Source organism: Sinohyriopsis cumingii, chromosome 13 (genome assembly GCF_028554795.1).
Source record: "Sinohyriopsis cumingii isolate HCF-2022 chromosome 13, ASM2855479v2, whole genome shotgun sequence".
Taxonomy (NCBI): Eukaryota; Metazoa; Mollusca; class Bivalvia; order Unionida; family Unionidae; genus Sinohyriopsis; species Sinohyriopsis cumingii.
The window spans coordinates 48,305,633-48,325,812 of NC_142973.1; the positions used below are offsets into that span (position 1 = coordinate 48,305,633).

Below are 20,180 nucleotides of genomic sequence, written 5' to 3' on the forward strand. Positions count from 1 at the left end.
AAACGTCGTTGAGATTTCCAATAACCGTTACAACGATAACCGGTGAAGTATTATACGAATCGAAGTATAAATCGAAGGGAGCCCCAATCAAAATTATTGATCATAACGAACACGCATGGACGCCCGCGATCACAATATTTCCACGGGATAGAACAGTAAAGTATATACCCGAAGAATTCTCCCGGGATGGTTTTCTCGCGGAGAGGAAACTATTTGATGCTATTGCCTACTTGTGTAAAAACGACCCTGTATCAATGTGGTTACTTCGCAGCGCTGAAAACGATGCGGATACCTTTGATCAGTTTGTAAGACCAAACGGTGAATTATATCGCACTGAAGCATTTCACAACAGGATGAAAAAAACCGCCATAGAATTTGAGGAGCATGATGAACAACTGCTAACAAATTGTTTTACGATTCCATCGGTTGTAGCTCATGTTGCAGCAAGGAAAAATGCGTGGAGACCAACGCGCAAGGAATTTCTGCCGGATGTACAATCCAGTTGTTTGGAATACTATCACGGTGGACTATGGAACACTGAATACAACCGCGACGCTATGATCTCGGTTGATATGGTTGCCTGTTATCCAGCGAGTTTTCTCGGGTATGGATCCGCCGCTGAGTATTTCAAACGATTTGGACACCCCAGTCATGAAATGACTCGTGTTGCTATTAATGGACCACTGCCTGATTTTGATTTAACCGGATTCGCTCGCATAGTATCATTTGAATTCGCAGCAGGACTCCATCGCTGTTGCTATATTTGGATCGGTAGACACATGAATGAAAAGAAGTGGCTGCCAATAGCGCTGCTACGGTATATGATTGATTGTAGCATGCTAGTTTCGTTGATTGTCAGTGACGCGATTATATCATACCGGGCGCAGACTGAAGTCTGGTTACCAGAACCGGAGCGTCTAGACAGCATAATTGACGAGTCCAGAAAAAACATTGATGCCGACGAGGAATATATCATCGAATGGTCCAGGAGGATATTTAACCAACGAAACCGCGAGGCAAAAGATCTCGGTAGAAGAATAATTGGTAAGTTTACACAAGGTGGAAAAAACCACGACTACAAACGATATTGCTCACGGCTGATTATAGATGACGCAGAATATGATTTCGTAATCAAGGACGCAGTGGCGAAAAATAGATACGTGAACTGCAAAACAGCTTTCTTGTCCAATGGAACGAGGTTGGGTACAGTTGTTACCTACAGCGACGGAGACAGCCCGGCGTATCCACATTTGAGGGCGTCTATGCTGGGTTATGCCGCTATCAATTTATTCTCGATGATAAATAGATTTCCCGATACCGCGGTTAGAGTAGCCGTTGATTCATTTTATATTGACGTAGCGTATAAGGGAAACGTAGCCGAGTTTACTAGTCCGGACGAGAGTTGGGGTACATGGAGAATTAAAAATGAAATACGACGCGATTATTCCCCGTCAGCAGATGTCACCGTTGAGAACAACTACTTACGCGGTGATAAATTGTCAGAATGGTCTAATGCACCATCGTGTTCTGATCCAATTTGTAGACACAAGACGGTTTATTTAAGCGGCTGTGGCGGGTCAGGAAAGACGACTCGGGCAATTGAATTATTTCGAACGCGGGCAAGTATAATCGTGCTTACACCGACCCATAGACTAGCGCGAGAGATAAAACAACGAAATGTTGACGCCGTTACTTATCACAGCTTTTTTCGATACAGCGGCGGTGAGTGGACTCCTGATCGAATGGGTGAAAAATTTATTCCCGACATTATCATCTGGGATGAGATATGTACTGTTTCGTTAGATACTTTACAAATGTTTCTTGAGTGGTTGCTGCGCGCGAATACAGCGGTAATCATGTGTGGCGACCATGGCCAACCACCACCATTTGTCGGCGAGGGTCCACATGATTGGTTAAGGGGTTTTGTGGACTATTATGAAGAAACCGATACTGATTACCGAGCACTTGATGAACAACTGCGCGAGGTTAAGAAATTAATCAGATTACAGCCGGATAGAATTCAATGTGAAATAATCCGCGAGGTGATTCCGGAAACGCCGTTGAATGAATTCTGGGAAACATGGAGACCAAACGATTTGATTGTAGCGAGTAGAAAGATAGTCAGAGACACACTTCAGCGGAAGTTGTTTACGTTGCATAAGGAAAAGTTTCCAACGCGTCCAGTGCCGTTATGTTATAGACCCGCGGACACACGGCGGCAGAACATTGAAGTTGAAATTCCAGGCCGGACAGAAAAACAAATTCTCGTGCTGAATGATATCGTGCTCGTTGATATCGGTGTCGTCGAGGACGCGCTACGTGCTGATAAATCCCCGTGGACGCTAGGATACGCAACAACAATACATTCCTCGCAGGGACTAACCATCACGGACACAATTGTTTGGATAGTTGATAATCGCATCGAATGGTCGAATCTAGTCTATCTTGCAGTGTCCAGAGTACGAAGGATAAATCAGCTTCGAAGAATTGTTATTGACGAAGCCACCGACGAAGCCGGCGACAAAGTCACCATCGATGCAAGCGTCATTGATAGAAAACTCTCGGGTTACCGCCAACAGGATAAAAAAAACAGCGGCGTTTTGATATTGATGCCGAATTAATAATATCGCTACGACAACAACAGAATAATCACTGCGCGAGTTGCAATTGTATAATGAGTTGGCGTTATTCGGATAAAGACACTCGCCAATTTACCGTGGATAGGATCGATAACAGTCTCGGTCATGTCAAAAACAATGTGAGGTTGACCTGTCTTGAGTGCAATAGACGCAACGGCGCTAGTTAAGACCACGTGGGGGCAATTGAGTATCGTTAGGTATCACTTGTAGTTGCTCGCGTGTAAATCCGCGCTGAGGAGCAGTTGAATGCAGTCTATAGATCGGTGGTCTACCAGTTGATCGTGTTATCGTTGATATGTTATGTGTGGTAACACTCCAAATAGGATCAGTAGCTCTTTTTTTACCGCCTTCAAGCTCTCCTGGTTCATATAGATATCTAACAGTGACATCACCAAGAATCGGCTTGGAAACGCTATTTATTTTTGATTTTCCGGGTATATACTCGTATTTAATCGCGTCGCTGGGCTTCATGTTGATTGCTCGGGTAATCTCGTTATTTAACGCTGCAATTACACCTGGCAACCTTTTAACCCATTCACGAGATCGTTTTTCTTGGATGAATTCCTTCGCGTATTGATATCCAAATAACCGTTCAGCGAGAGTCCGATTGAATCGTTCAACAATTGCCTGATCACGATGTAGCGCAGTATGACCTCGTCGTATCGCGACGCTATGATGTTTCAGCGTTGATAAAACAGCGCCGCGAAATTCACTACCGGGATCAACTTGTAATAGATTTGGCCAGCGCAGAGGGCCTCTTCGATAAATTCTTTCAAACGCAGCGGCTACTTCAGTTGCCGACTTTGTTTTTAACGGCTCCGCTTGTTTGTATCGACTCGCAACATCAACTACGGTTAGCGCGTATTTGTAACCGTTGTCATGCGGCAAAAATAGTATATCAGCCTGATGAACTTCATTAGGTACGCTGACATCAAAGCGCGAGAAGTTGATTTGTTTAGGCGGTGGTAGATAGATTTGCCATATAGCCTGTTTGGATAACCAATTAGCCGCAGTGGTCTTTGTTACCTTTGCAGCGCTTGCAAGCTTACCAATTGCGGCCTTCCCCTTCCAGTATCCTCTCGGAGAATAATAGATGGATTCCATGTTGTTATTATAAACGCTATCGTTTTCAATTACCAGCGCCAGAAGCTCCGCTTCCAATCATTAATTTACCTTTCATAGCCGATTTTACCAACCATGAGGCCAATTTTTCTTTGACGGATTTATCAGGAATAGCATTTAATGCGTGAATTAATTTTACATCCGCGATATGACGCTGTTGCAGATCACTACTTTTATAAGCAACATCATGAGCATGACACGCCTTATCGATAGCGTTTATTGGATACTCACCGGGTTTGGGCTGATTTTGATCATCGAGTCTAATATCTAATCGTGTTCCGGGGCCACAGTAGTTATATCCTGGGAGGTGTTTTTCTCCTGGATACTTTGCCCACGGTGTTCCGGGGAGTTTTGCCAATTTGGCTGCGATGTCACCTCCTCGCTTTTTTTTAAAACATCTCCAGGTCTAATAGAAATAAATCTAAATTTCTTTGTACCGCATTGTACACACTTGCCAGTAAGCGCCGATCTATTATTTCTTGTTGTAACGGTTGTCATATCATTTGTGCCAGTACGCACTCTGCACTTCACACAATATAGATCCATAATTTATGTATAGAGATATGAATATAATTGATTTTTCGGCGACTAAAACAAGAGAACCAGTTAAGCATGTTGCAGCGTTACCAAACTCGATCCGGATGATTATCATCGGACCATCTGGATCCGGCAAGACGCAATTGTTACTCAATTTAATAATGAGATGGATGAAGTGGGATAAGTTGTATTTGGTTGCTCCTAGCGTAGATGATCAACGATGCTGCGAGGTGTTGAAAGATTTCAACGAGAATGCATCAGCGATCGCTAAAAAAAATGTTATTGAGTTTATTACAGATATCAGTGATGCACCAGGTATTGATGATATTGATGGCGACGTTAACAATCTAGTCGTGTACGATGATGTTATGTTAGACAATAAAAAAAACCCAGCTAGGATATTTTCCAGAGGCAGGCATAAAAACACTGACGTGATATATGTCACTCAACGATACACTCAGATTCCAAAAGTAATTAGAGACAACTGTAATATTCTTGCTGTGTTCAACGGCGTTGATACACACACGCTACGAAATATTTGGCAGACATGGTGCGGCGGTGACATGGACTTTAATGTTTTTCGAAACTTTTTTAGTCATGCTCAGTCGACCCCACATGGATTCGTAACGATAAATTTACATGATCCTCGGACACGATATCGTATCGGACTTGACCAAATATTCGGTTAGTTGTAAATAATTTTCATTGTAAGCAGCAGAGGGGGCGATGACATCGACGCGGTCGTCGATGTGCTTACCGGACGCTGACGACGCTGGGGATCGGCGCGCAGAAGGTGTTAATTAAACCAAATGACGTTTGGACGATCCCCCAACGACGACGTCGTTTTTTTTTTACCAGGCGCTGACGACACTAGATCGTTGAGTTGCAGAAAGTAATAATTAAGCAAAATAACGATTGGACAAAATGTCCGATTCGCCCCCTCTGCTGCTAAATAAAACAATGCCTTCATGTAATGTGATAAAAGATTGCTTAATTATAAAAATGTACCAGAACAAAAACTGTTAGAATAATTTTTAAAAAAAATACATTTTGGACCCAGATCTACCCGATTCGATATTGTCGCCATAATAAGATTTTATATTTATATGGTATTTACCTATATACTAGCTTATAACTGCCAAAAAAAAAAATCTTGATCTGGCCATAACTTAATCCGCATGCAGATTCAGACATGTTGTTTGTTCTACTGATTACTCCTAACATCATGCATTATGCGACGGCAGATCTGGGTCTGTGCAGTTTGCAGTTGGACTTGAATTTAAGCGAGTATATAGGGTGCATTATACTTTAGTCCGAGACTGGTGTCATTTTTGTCATCACCTGACTAGTGACAGAGACCTTCCAAGAACATAATATAGAAGCCAGTTTACAAACAAAAAGGGGTAGCCGCGGTAAATCAATTGGTAAACCGTAGGGTTAGAAATCCTGTGGTTGCAGGTTCATTACCCGCCAGTGCCAGCCTGGGTCACCTGCCACGGTGGTACGTTCTTAGGAGAACTCAGCTCTAATTTCCAGGCATGATATAGCTAATAATTTATTTAAAATATAGTTAATCCACCCCACCCCTCCCCTTAATTAGGAAAATATGACAAGCATATTGATTACGTAATATTTCCAATATTTATGATATTTGCTGACGTCATCATCAGCCAGCAGTAAATAGCATATGAGAAATAACTTGATTTTCATTTATATTAATTTTCATTGATCAATGTATAATAAATATACATGTGATTTGAATTTGATTCTTATGGATATACGATTAATATTTTGTATTCCATTCATTTCACGACTGCTTTATGAATACACGTTTGCAAAATACTTCCTTTCTGTCTGAGAGATTACAGAGGATATTTGCTTATATCGAGCGAATACTATATTTCATCGAGTGTGTAAAAGTTTGACATTTTCACGAGTGGTGAGACAATACCTCCATTATTCACTCGAAACAATTAAAAAAAAATCTTTTATGCTCATGTGATCCAAGTAGCAGATATCGTCAGCTGTTTACCGTTTATGTTCTTCTGTGTTTTGCGATTTCTTTTTGTACAGTAAATATCAGTAGTAATAACATTTTCCTTCCTAACTCAAGATAAAAGAGCACATACAAATTTAAATAAAGAAGAAAATGAAAACATGAAGCATCTTGTGAGGTTTTGAACATGGTATGTCTGCCTGACAGGTGGCCACGTTTACCACAAGACCAAGCCAGTGGCAAGATGCTGTGTGAAATTTCTTGGTGATAATGCTATGAGTGTGTATTGCCCGCAGTGAAAAAATATTTTTCATAATTGACTCGAGTGAATTATTGGAATTATTTTTGCTGGAAAAAATAAACTAATTCAGGGAATAGCATACACGGAAAAGCTTTCTTCCGATACTTGGTGTGTTTACAACAAAAACCTAATGGTGCATTAAACTGAATGGCTAAGTTTCTGAAACTCATTGTAAATATTTCCTGTGTTGATCTCAGACGATGTGCTTTATCTTACAAAATACATTTGAAGAAAATATGAGCTGAGGCAAGTTTATGATCATGATAAAACGACAAATTTGCAGCTATTTCGAAAATTTACTATTTGCAGCTAGGCATAACATTTACTTTCAAATGACAAGTGGACCTTTGCTGCTGAGATGAATCACACCTTTATCTTTAACAAACATTTGAACAAAGCACTCAGCTACTGGATTTAACGGTAATGAAAAAGAACAGAGATAAGTTGCCAATATAGTTGCAATTTACTGGATTCGGATACAGACTACCGCATGTACTCGCTTATAAGTCGAGTCAAGCTGCAAACAATACAGATCAGTATCTGCGGTAGTATATGCGCCTGCAGATCAGAGTCAATGTTGTTTGTTCTGCTGATTACTCCTAACAACCTGCACAGATCGAGATCTGCCGACTTATTATACGCCAGCAGATCTGCGTCTGTGCCAGTTGCAATTAGCCTCTTGTTACAAGCGAATATATACCATATACAACCTTCCCCCAACATCTTCTGACTTATCTTTATTATCAGGGAGAAAATTAGGAGCAATCTAGACAATGTTACTTCGTGGTTCCTATTTACCTTCCATTGCACTGTGCAGTATTGCAATATCTTTATTCCACTGAACAATTTACTCCATCTAATGCCTCAAATATGGTAGGTCGTTAATTTTCAAACTGGTATCATCAGACGTTTCTTAAGTGTGGTTTAGACCTTAATAGACGTTTATTAAGCCTGGTTTAGACTTTAACGGACGTTTAATAAAGTGTGGTTTAGACTTTAACAGACAACGTTAAAAAAGCCTTGTTTAGACTTTAATAGACGTTTACTAAACGTAGATTAGACTTTAACAGACGTTTAATAAGTGTGGTTTAGACTTTAGCTGTCACTTAATAAGTTTGGTTTAGACATTAACAGACGTTTAATAGCGTGTGGTTTAGACTTTAACAGACGTTTAATAAAGTGTGGTTTAGATTTTAACAGACAACTTTAAATAAGCATTGTTTAGACTTTGACAGACGTTTACTAAACATAGTTTAGACTTTAACAGTCGTTTAATAAGTGTGGTTTAGACTTTAACTGTCTCTTAATAAGTTTGGTTTAGACATTAACAGACGTTTAATAAAGTGTGGTTTAGACTTTAACAGACGACGTTAAATAAGTCTGGTTTAGAATTTAACAGATGTTTACTAAGCATGGTTTAGACTTAAAATTCGTTTAAAACAGTGTGGTTTAGACTTTAACAGACTTAACTAAGTGTGGCTTTGACTTTAACAGATATTTAACACATGTAGTTTAGATTTAAAACTTCTTTTGTTTATAAAATAAGAAACTGATTGATCATAACTTACCACAAAGTCTCAGATTTTTGGCAAAACGTGGCACGTGAGGTATATTAACTGATTTGACGTTTAATGGCACATCCATACATGAAACTTTATACATATTGGTGTTTAATGGCTCGCCTATGCATGAAAGCTGATACTGATTGGTGTTTAATGGCACATACATACATGAAAGGTTATACAGGCTGGTATTTAATGGCACATCCATACATGAAAGTTAATAATGACTGGCGCTTAATTAGAACATCCACACATGAAAGCTCATTAAGGTTGGTGTTCAATGACGCACCCACACATGAAAGCTTACACTGATTGGTATTTGATGACACAACCATACATGAAAGCTTATAAAGACTGATGTTCAGTGACACATCCACGCATGAAAGCTTACACTGATTGGTGTTTATTGCAACATTGATACAGGAAAGCTTATACAGGATGGTGTTCAATGATACACCCATACATGAAAACTTATAATGATTGGTGTTTAATGGCACATCCATACATAGAAGCTTATACTGATTGGTGTTTAATGACACATCCATACATAAAAGCTTATACTGATTGGTGTTTAATGACACATCCATACATAAAAGCTTATACTGATTGGTATTTAATATCATATCCGCACATGCAAGCTTATATAGCTTGGTGTTTAATGGCACACCCACTCATGAAAGCTTATAATGATTGGTGTTTAATGGAACACCAATATATGAAAGCTTATAATGATTGGTGTTTAATGACACATCCATACATAAAAGCTTATACTGATTGGTATTTAATGTCATATCCGCACATGCAAGCTTATATAGCTTGGTGTTTAATGGCACACCCACTCATGAAAGCTTATAATGATTGGTGTTTAATGTCAAATTCATACATGAAAGCTTATACTGATTGATGTTTAATGGCACACCCACACATGAAAGCTTATTATGATTGGTGTTTAATGAAAGGTTATACAGGCTAGTATTTAATAGCATATCCGTACGTGAAAGTTATAATGACCGGAGCTTAATCGGCATATCAATACATGAAAGTTTATATTGATTGATGTTTAATGACACGCCCACACATGAAAGCTTACAATGATTGGTGTTTAATGGTACATCCATACATGAAAGGTTATACACGCTGGTATTTTAATGGCACATCCATACATGAAAGCTTGTAATGATTGGTGTTTGCAAGCACATCCATAATGTCCCTCTGGCTTCCTCGCGCGTTAATGCATATGATGGCCTCACTCTCGCGTCCAGCCTCTTACGCGTCGTTCACTATTATTCCAGTCGTCTCTGTTAGACTGAGCCGTGGAAGCTACTTACTTTTGAAAATAAGATAAATGCAGATTAAATATTCCATCGGGTCTTTACTTCCCGAAATGAATACACTCCCCTCTCTCGTTGTACATCAGAATACCGTATAAAATTAACAGCAGACGCTTAACTATTGACATGGTTTCAGGTCACAACCTTGCATTCCATACCGTATTTGTGTACACACTATATCTTTCCGTAGACATTAACATAGTACAGTAAAGTATTTCCGACAGAACTAATTATCATCGCCAAATGATCGATATCATTGTCTTATCCCGCTTAATAACAATTAAGCCCTGCAGTGAAAACTATTAATCACCATCTTGGCCAACCTCAGACCAATCCACCAGTACGGAAGACAATGAATAGCCATATATTCCGCCATGCTACTCTACGTCGATACTACCAACTCATAGGTTAAAAGAATTCACATCTTAGATATACAAATAAATAAACGAAATTCAATTCTCATCTTAACAACATTATTTGCACACTAACAATTCATCAGCATAAACATTCTAAAAACCTAATAATAATCAGTTCTAAGAATGCATGATTTATATGGCATTCAAATAAATAATTCAAACAATTATATTAAGACTCATATCAACGAAAAATAATGTATGAAAATAAGACACTTCATTTTGCCTTAAAGTTTGCTTCTCTTTTGTCCTTTAGCGGAATCGTCTCTTTACGCCCCTTGTTATGTGTCCCTCAAAGACTTCCAACTACACATCCCGTGAACATTTGTTATGAAGGAGTACTTCTTACATTTATGACGAATGTAAAAACCTAGACTGACAAGTTTTGCGGTGAACGACATTTATAAACACGAGATTTCCTTGGGAAACCCGCCAAATTATCCAATTGGAATTTCGGTTCGTCTAACTGCCATTATTAACACAGGCCAGTCCAAAGTTGGAAAATGTTACATTTTCCCCGCTTCCCTTAATAAACCGATCTCTGCAGGGTTTCAGCTATAGGCAAGTACAAACGCTGTTTCTGCAACATTCCCAAACCCTTGACATTTTCGATAAACAAAACCAGAGGTTTGCCGGCCACAATTAACAAACGGAACATATTAAGAACAAATCAGTTCAGTACCAGACGTATTAAGGAGCCAACATCGTTTAAAGGAGACTAGAAATCAAAATTTTCATTTTACGTATGTAATTCTCTACAGATTTTAATTCGACTGCAATGTTTATAATTTAAATATCGTAAGCGGGTAGTGATTATATTGCGTGGAAGATACCACGATTCCGTAAATTGCCGAGTTTTTCCGAGTTTTGATGAGACGACAGATCACGTGGTACCGTGACGCTATACTAGCCAGTCCTCGAATACAAACATAAACATTGGCGAGCGAGGCAGACAGGAGACCAGATTTGGGTTGCACATTCAGAAGTTGAATCTGCAGTCTGATATGGTATAACGGTACCAATTGTGCAAGTCCAGGTGGGCGGAGCTTAAGGTGTATGGAACATTGTATTCAGAATTAAAGAACAACTCTAGCTGTGATTGGTGCATTATGTAAGAGTTGTACTTTCTGTTTGGCTTTAAAAAATGTTGAGCCTCTTGGCAACATGTGAGTTTGTGTTAATTTCTATCTAGATCATATTTTGTATTTTTTATGATTTTTTTAAAATATGGTACACATGGCTGAAAATGTGCTTGTTGTGACTAGATAACTCTAACCACTGTCTAGTTCCAGTAGAGTTATCTCTCTTAAATGCAATGGAGTACCTGGTTATGTCATTGTCAAATTGACAATCTAGCATTGTTCTATATGGCAGTGTGTGACATGCATGCCCAAGTAGGACAGAAAGTATATTTATTTCACAGAACATTAGCATTGAGGTATATGGAGAAACAATTGGTACCGTGATACCTAAAGGAAAGAATAGCCTCACAGTGTATCCATAGAAACGCATACATGTGGGCGGCATTTATGAACTATACTAGTTTGATGTAGGAAAACAAATGTGTGCTGAACAGTTTTGGTCAAATATTGAAAGTTCTTTAAGAATAAAATGTATGAAATCTTCAGAAAATAGCACAGGTTGGCTTTGGATGGGGACTTTTGATAACTATAGCTATGATAGATATAGACTTGTGTTACCTGATGCCTTTATGTATGTGCTGTTACCTCCTAGATTGGAATGCATGCAACAAAATAAGTTATGGAAACATAATATAGTTGATTTTGGCCAAATATTGGCTATTTTACCTGCAAAAGATGAAAAATCATGTGTACAAAAACAGCTATCTTGTTCTTGTAAGGCATGCCATAAACCAGGATAGAGAACACTCTAAGTACACCTGTAGAGAGATCACTTGTACCATGTGGGATGTTCTGGCATGAGTAATTTTTAGGTAATTTATTAAGGATATGGTATTCCTTCACACTTTGATTTGAATCGTCCTGCTCTAATTGTCCTTTTTTTTTTTTTTACACTTTCCTGCTTTGAAATTGTTCATGTAGTTAGTTCAGTTCTCTTGCATTCCCTTTTGTTGAAGTAGCAGTGAATACCAACAAACAAGAACAGTTTCCTTAAGTCATCATTTCCCATTGGCACTTGTATAAGCCCAATTATAATCTACTATTGACTTTCAATTAATCCTATTTCTTTCTGTCAAGCTGCTCTTGTGGAATTTCCATGTTTGGTCCAACATTACAGAATGATAACCATTTTAGTCACACAGTGCGTATTCATTCCATTCAAATCCACACTGTTCTTGAAACTTTGCATCCCATCGCAAGAATCCAAATTGGCATGAGATGATATCTGCATGGTTATGGAAGGCTGCACTCTACATGCCGGCATTGTAGAAAATATGAACTATGTGATATGAAAGAGCTGCGTCATCTTAGAAATTAAAATTACATGACTCTTGAGGTCTCCACTAAATATAGGAGTCTAAATGTTAGGTTCTCACTTTATCAGTAATGTATTTTGAGATAATTTAATTGCAATGAAGTTAATACAGGTTGTTGATGAACTCATCTATATTACATGGATACTGTATTAGAGGTTACCACACCTTATGTATATCATTCAGTTATCTCCCTTACACCAGTCATAACATTTCAAGGAAATAAAATCTCACATTTTCAGTGACTGGTTATGAAAATAAAGAGAAGATTTGTGAAGTATTATATTAGCCCTCAATCTTGATGCAAATGTAAGTAGAAGCAATTTAATAATTTCTCACAGTAAAGTTTACAAGTTTAAAAACTGACAAGGTATGTTCTGCTTGGATCTGAGATAAGTTTATCTCTATCTTATGCCAATTATTATTAAATTCTTATGTAGAAGAAATATACTTTATATGTATCTATATTATCTAAATTATTCACCCTTTTATATTAGATGGAAATGAACACAACTTCACTTGAAATTTGGGTACCTGTAAGGGATGTTATAGCACAGTTGCCTTTGGGCTGTCCTTGGACCTGTTGGGCCCTGCCCCATATATTTGTCCAAGGTAAGGTCATCAAACTTTCACTTCTCATTTCTCGCATTGCTGATTTTGCCTCCTTTAATTCCTTTATCATAAGCTACCTCTCCCTTTTAGATAAACACATTCCTCCTGTTTTTAACTCCATTTGATGTGCTATACTTAGTGTTTATATATGGCATTTTTCTGTATTTTATTCCCCTAATTTCACCCCCCAATCCAACATAACCACTTATAAGCTGTGATTTACTATATCTGGTGACTGATTGGCTTACTGAAACAATTTTATTCACATTACAAAGGAGGAAAGCTTACTATTTGTGTTACAATGAGGATGGGTAGGTGGACCTTTGTGTGAGGACTGGTGGTTAGTGACCTCTTGTATCTGCAGATAGTGTAAAGTGGTCAAAGCTTATACTTTATAATAAGATTGGGTCATGTCCACCGGTCTCTGATGTTAAGTTCTGCACCTACCAAACAAATATAAATTCCTTTCTTTTAGGTGAATTGTACATTTTGAAGTAGGACAGGTACATACTATTTGGTACATTGACCTTTGACCTAGTTATTACGTAATATGACATAATGTGATTTATCCCATATCACCTATGTGAAGTTCAATAAGTGCTGATATGAATAAGATACAACTCATAGTTGAAAGAATTTATTTTATTTCAAAAGATGATTTTGATGGTGAAGCAAAAGTATGAAAACAATAGTTCAAACAGCTCAATGACATTTCTATACACATTCATATAAGACATAGGCTAGTACCTCATCAAATTGTTTTTCACAAGTGAGACTAAGTATATTTGTTACTTATACAGTCCCGAACTATTTCACAGATTATTGGAAAAATTAAGGTTTGCTATAGGTATAACGGTACCAATTGTGCAAGTCCAGGTGGGCGGAGCTTAAGGTGTATGGAACATTGTATTCAGAATTAAAGAACAACTCTAGCTGTGATTGGTGCATTATGTAAGAGTTGTACTTTCTGTTTGGCTTTAAAAAATGTTGAGCCTCTTGGCAACATGTGAGTTTGTGTTAATTTCTATCTAGATCATATTTTGTATTTTTTATGATTTTTTTAAAATATGGTACACATGGCTGAAAATGTGCTTGTTGTGACTAGATAACTCTAACCACTGTCTAGTTCCAGTAGAGTTATCTCTCTTAAATGCAATGGAGTACCTGGTTATGTCATTGTCAAATTGACAATCTAGCATTGTTCTATATGGCAGTGTGTGACATGCATGCCCAAGTAGGACAGAAAGTATATTTATTTCACAGAACATTAGCATTGAGGTATATGGAGAAACAATTGGTACCGTGATACCATATAATAGTTTATGTACTGTACTGGTAAGTGCTAAAAGAAATTTGTTAGGCACAGGCCCCGGGCTGGTGACTTGAATAAACTAAAGCCCTGAATGAAATTCCACAAGCCCGGACAGTTCATACCTGTCAACTCTCAAGCCGGGAGAAAAACATCCCGATTTTGGGGGTATTTCCTCATCTACCTCCCGATCTCGTAATATCTCTCAATTTTGCGCAGCGAAGTCCCGATTATTACATTATGTCTGTCAATTTTCATTTGTCAGAAGGAAAAAACCCAAACTCAAACCATTTTTAAATATAACGTATGCAATCCACAGTCTAAACTGCCACACTGCAGACATCGTAGCGATATGACTGAAAAATTGTTAAAGCTACGTTAAAAATTCAAATCACACGCACACACGTCTAAACCGGCACTGGACGAAATAATTAATATCATACAACAGTTTTTTTCTTCTTCAGTAAATAGAACGTGAAGATTAAACATTATCCAAGTAAATTTCAGATTTTTTAAACAACTACAACAGTACTATAGTATTAAAAAAAATTAAAAGAATAAAATTGTCACCAATTAGTTTAAATGAATGATCACTTTGAAATTTTCTCTGCAGACAAAATCGCATCTCCATTTCCGCCAAAGAAACTCGGCCAGTTAACACCTGACATTCCTCTACTGTATATGAAAAGTTTAATTATCATGATTAAATTACAAGGAATAAAACAAAATATACCATGCAGTATATGTAGGCCTAAATAACTAATTCTGAATAAATATTTTATTCAGCAAACAGTGTTACATGCATTAAGACTTAAACCTAAGGAAATAAGGTGGGGCATAAAACGTGAGAAAAACAGTTGCCACAAGTACGGTAACTTGTGACTGCAGATTTGAACTGTTAAAATGAAGTCCATGGCATCGTAAGTAACAACAAAATAGGCATCGTCTATTTGGTAATCAATTGCTGGTGCTTACGCATACACACACTGTCGAACATGGTTTCTTTGAAGTATGTCCGAAGGGAAGTCCTTTTCACAAGATCAATGCAAGGATAAGGATTATGTTCATTAGTCACACCGGCTTTATCGTTTGCGTACTTAAATCAAAACTTCAGCTATTTTGCAATTTAGCCAGAACTGACCAGAATATGCAAAAGGGGCTTGTCATAGGGGAATAATAAGGCGTATCACAGGGAGAAAAGGCACGTCAAATGGGCGGTCGCACATTGGGGCAAGGGGAGGGGGGGTCAATAGTCCCCCCTCCCCGTTCTATTGTCAGACAGTTAATGTGAAACTCTTACCTCTTTTTTTTAATCGCTGCTTTTTAAACTGCAAAAGGAATAGTTTTATATCAGTTCCAATTATTACAGATTACCGTTTATGCATGCTACATGTATACAATGCATTTTTTTTAAAAATTTTTAATTTTTATAAGATTACTGAAAATTGTGTTTTCTCGAAACACGACAGCTTTAGACTATTATTTTTAGCAAAGCTTCCATTTGATTAAAATCAAATCTAAATTTCACCTAGGACAGTGGTGATTTGATTTAGATTGTGCCGTGTTAAGGCATATATGACAACATCTTGAAAATACATTTACTCATTTCACCAGCAAAATCAAAGTTTCCTCAGGCAAACAATTTTTGTTTTGACAAGCCTGACGGGCACCTCACTTTGAATACAGGATAGGCCGGAACTAAAACCAGAAGGAGCCCAGGGTGTCGGGCTATCAGATTTGTTTTTAGCACTGCTGTTTTTAGATAAAAGATATGTGGATTGATTGTTGCATTTTGTGGTCACTTACTCGTCCTTCTGCCTATTTTCGTAACTCACATTTAACACTTTTCCCAGGATTTAAAATGTCCAAAGGTATGTCTGGAACAGCGCCAACTTTTAGTCTAGGCCTAGCATTTACGTATCTTTGAGCTGCTATTTTTTCATGATCCCTCTCGTAACATTCCTTTGAGAAATGTAACGATCACATAGTGCTGTATGGTGTTGCTTTGAAATCAACTCGTTTGTAATAATGTACCCATTCTTTCATTATGCCTTTATCTTTCGGAAAAGATTTTTTTTTATTTATGTCAACAGGCTTTTCTTAATGTTCTATTACACCCGTAAGCAACGCAAAACGGTATTGTCTTTTACTCTGGCAACTCCCACTTGGGCTGCTGGAGTCGCTACTATGACGTCACATCCCGAAAGTAACCGAATAGGCGCGGAAATTTTGCATACAAGGTCACGGAAATTCAGCTCCTAGAAGATAGGCCAATATTTAAATATTGGCATTACGGTCGCAGATGATACTTCAAAAAGGTTTTCAGCTATAGTACTTTTATTATTATTCTATATTTCCATTGGTTTCTGGTCTCCTTTAAGCATGCCACAGATTCAACCTGGTACAAAATCACATACATTAATTTAATATCGATATGTGTCACAATATCACCTGCAAAATCCACTCTGTTATATGATACAATGACATCTGCAAAATTCACATTGTTACACAGGTGAATTGACCACTTTTATTGTCAATTCTAGGTGCAAGTATATCCCCTAAGAAGACTTCATTTGTTTGGGTTGTTCAAGCAGCCGGATACCAAATGGTTCCCTTCAACTTATTTCAACAAATTTGTACGAAAATTTTACCACATACTTAAATGTCCTGTAATATTTACTATTTTGTTTAGAAAATGACAACCACTCTTAAATTGGTAACTATGCTAATTAGTGGACAGAGAATGTTCAAAGTTTGCAAGAGAACAGTTCACAACTGGTCTTTGATCGCAGAGATGCAAAGCAAGTATGTTACATGCACCGCTGGGCAATTGACACCCCACATTTATCATAGATGAGTGATGGGAAGAAACCATTTCGAGCAATTTTATGTAGCTATACCGCTTCATAATCTCAACTTTGTTTTCCCAAATGCAGTAAGTGAATTACTAGTGTATGTTCTAAATAGATTAGTTGTATTTTGTACGGTTTCTTTTGCATCGATTAATCATTATTATCAGTTATAAAGACAGAAATAGAGTCAAGATGGTCAGGGAAGAAGACAAATTTTGCCACTTTCAGTAAAACTATTGAATCAGTCAAGAATGCTTAGTTGTAAAGGTAATCAAGACGAACTAGGAGAATTGCCTGCCAGTCTCGTGGGAGTTTTCACAATTGATTGACAAACATAATTTGGCCATGGAATCTCATTTACAAGATGCGTGGACAGTATTTATGAATGCAGCCTCTGTGATTCACCCATGTTTAAGAAAGTAAGTTGTTATGTATATTGGATTTAATTATCTCTGATTTAATATATATTTATTAAAATTTTATTGTTTGTCAGTTTAAAAAAAATTTCATTACATGATATTGTAATGTAAATTTATTCACTAGAGATGATATTTTTTTAGATAATAGTTTGACCTTGACTCTTAGTATATAAACACCAGGTGTTAATCTAAATCCTGACCTTATTTCAGAATGTGTAGCAACCTTCGTAAACAAGTTATATTTTATTTTAAAGTTATTGGTTGTTTCCAAGGTCATGATGGAACATTGTCTTTAAGATATAAACAATTTTTTATTTTTTTTATTTCTTAGGGTAAAAATGATTGGTTTTCGTCAGGGTCACACTTGGTAAACGTGATCTGTAACAAGTGTTTGCTTCCATAAACTTCCAGAAGATGATCGCGTGACCCTTGTTTACGTTTTAGAAAGCCCTTATAACCCATGTTTTATAGAATTAATCTCAGTAGAAGTTGGGCTGTTAAACTGTTGTATGTTGTGCTGTTTGGAGTTATTTCAAATTACTTGGTTTGGAGTTATTTAAAATTACTTGGATTCAAATGGATTAATTCTGTTATTTTTCTGGAAAGTACGTGTGCTCCTGTAATATCGTGGAACAAGGACAGGTTTTTTTTTTATTAAAATGTATTCAGCTATCAGAAACCGGAGTGATAATTTTTATTTCTACAAGGAACTGTAGACTTCAACACTACAGATTGTAGCATACGTCATCGTCTTCCATCTTGGATTCTTCGTCAGGATTCGAACGTGAAGTCAGTAGAACATTTTGTTATTAGGGCTTAAAAAATTGTATTCTTGGATAATTCTCGGATTATTTTTGGATTTGATCCAATAAAACCGTAAGTTCTTATTTTTTTCTTCATTTTTACCAAATTTTTCCTAGGATAAAAATTATTGTATTTTTCAAAGCTTGTTGTTTTCACTCTTTCTTGTGTTACTGTTTATTCGAGCCTAAACAAGTGACATAAGAAAGTGCATTAAGGTATTTATACAGAATCATGAAATAGTTCCTCTTTTGGCTTTCATTCTATGATCCAATATTACAAGTTTTGTCAAGTTAAGATGACGTCCTAACCCTCTGAATCATGCATCAATCTGTAAGCTGTATTTTTCATTTAGGTAGGGTACCGAGCTGTAAACTGTATTGTTTAAATAGGTTGGTATCAAGATGTATGCTGTAGATTATTGGGTATCAAGCTGTAAGCTGTTTCACGCAAAAAATTGTACTGTTCAATTATTTTGGTTATCTATCTATGAGCTCTATTAAGATGTAGGGTGCATTGTTCAATCAGAAATAGTTGGTTGAAAGGTAAGAGTTTAAATAGCAAACAAAGTGCTGTAATCATCCCACGATAAGACCTGCTTCCTATGACAAGAGCAGCTTTCTACGATACAACCAGCTTCCTATGACAAGACCAGCTTCCTATGACAAGACCAGCTTCCTGTGACAAGACCAGCTTCCTATGATAAAACCTGCTTCCTATGATAAGCCAAGCTTCCTATGATAAGACCTGATTCCGTTGATAAGACCTGCTTCCTATGATTAGACCAGCTTCCTTTGATACAACCTGTTTCCTATGATACGACTAGCTTCCTATGACAAGACCAGAGTCCTATGACAAGACCTGATTCCTATGATTTGATCTGCTTCCTATGATAAGACCAGCGTCCTGTGATAAGTCCTACTTTCTTTGATAAAACCTGCTTCCTATGATACGACCTGATTCATATGATAAGACCAGCTTCCTATAATAAGACCATCGTCATATGATAAGACCTGATTCTTTTGATACGACCTTATTCCTATGACAAGACCAGCTTCCTATGATAAGACCTGTTGTTGTTGTTGTTGTTACATGGTTTAACGCAATTTTTCACCACAATGAAAGCTGTACATAGTGGAGGAAGAACCCGGGAAACCCCCGGAATGAACCACCGACAAACGAGAGGCAACCGGCAAGCTTTCTCTCATATCTCACATACCCACACTGGCCGAGCCCATAACTCGAACCCATGAGACAGGGGTGAGATGGCAGTGATCCATAACGGTGAGCGCTTTATACCACTCGGCCACTCGGGGCCCGGATAAGACCTGTAACCAATATTATGAATTGTTCTTAGGTATGGGTTGGCTCTTATTGGAAATGGCATTTTGAAATGAAAGTTTGGATCAAAAGAGCAGGTGACGGGTTATTATCAAAAGTGGGTTCATCATGGCGTAATTGTTGTTACCATGCCTATATGAACTTTCTGATTACGTGCATTTTGTTGTATTTTCTGATTACGCACAGTTTGCTGTACGTTCTGATTACATACAATTTATTGTACTTTCTGATTACATAGTTTATTGTACTTTTTATTACATACAGTTTATTGTACTTTCTGATTTCATAGTTTATTGTACTTTTTATTGCATACAGTTTATTATACTTTTTTATTGCTTACAGTTAATTGTACTTTCTGATTGCATAGTTTATTGTACATTCTGAATATGTACAGTTTTTTGATCTTTCTCATTGTATACAGTTTATTATACATTCTGATTACGTACAGTTTTTTATCTTTCTGATTGCGTACAGTTAATTGTACTTTCTG

General features: G+C 37.4%; 1 long non-coding RNA gene across 1 annotated transcript in view; it reads left to right on the forward strand.

Moving 5' to 3' along the window:
* Window positions 1-20,180, forward strand: part of LOC149785506 (uncharacterized) — a 43,282-nt gene that overhangs the window by 18,598 nt on the left and 4,504 nt on the right. The gene's annotated exons all lie outside the window — the stretch shown is intronic.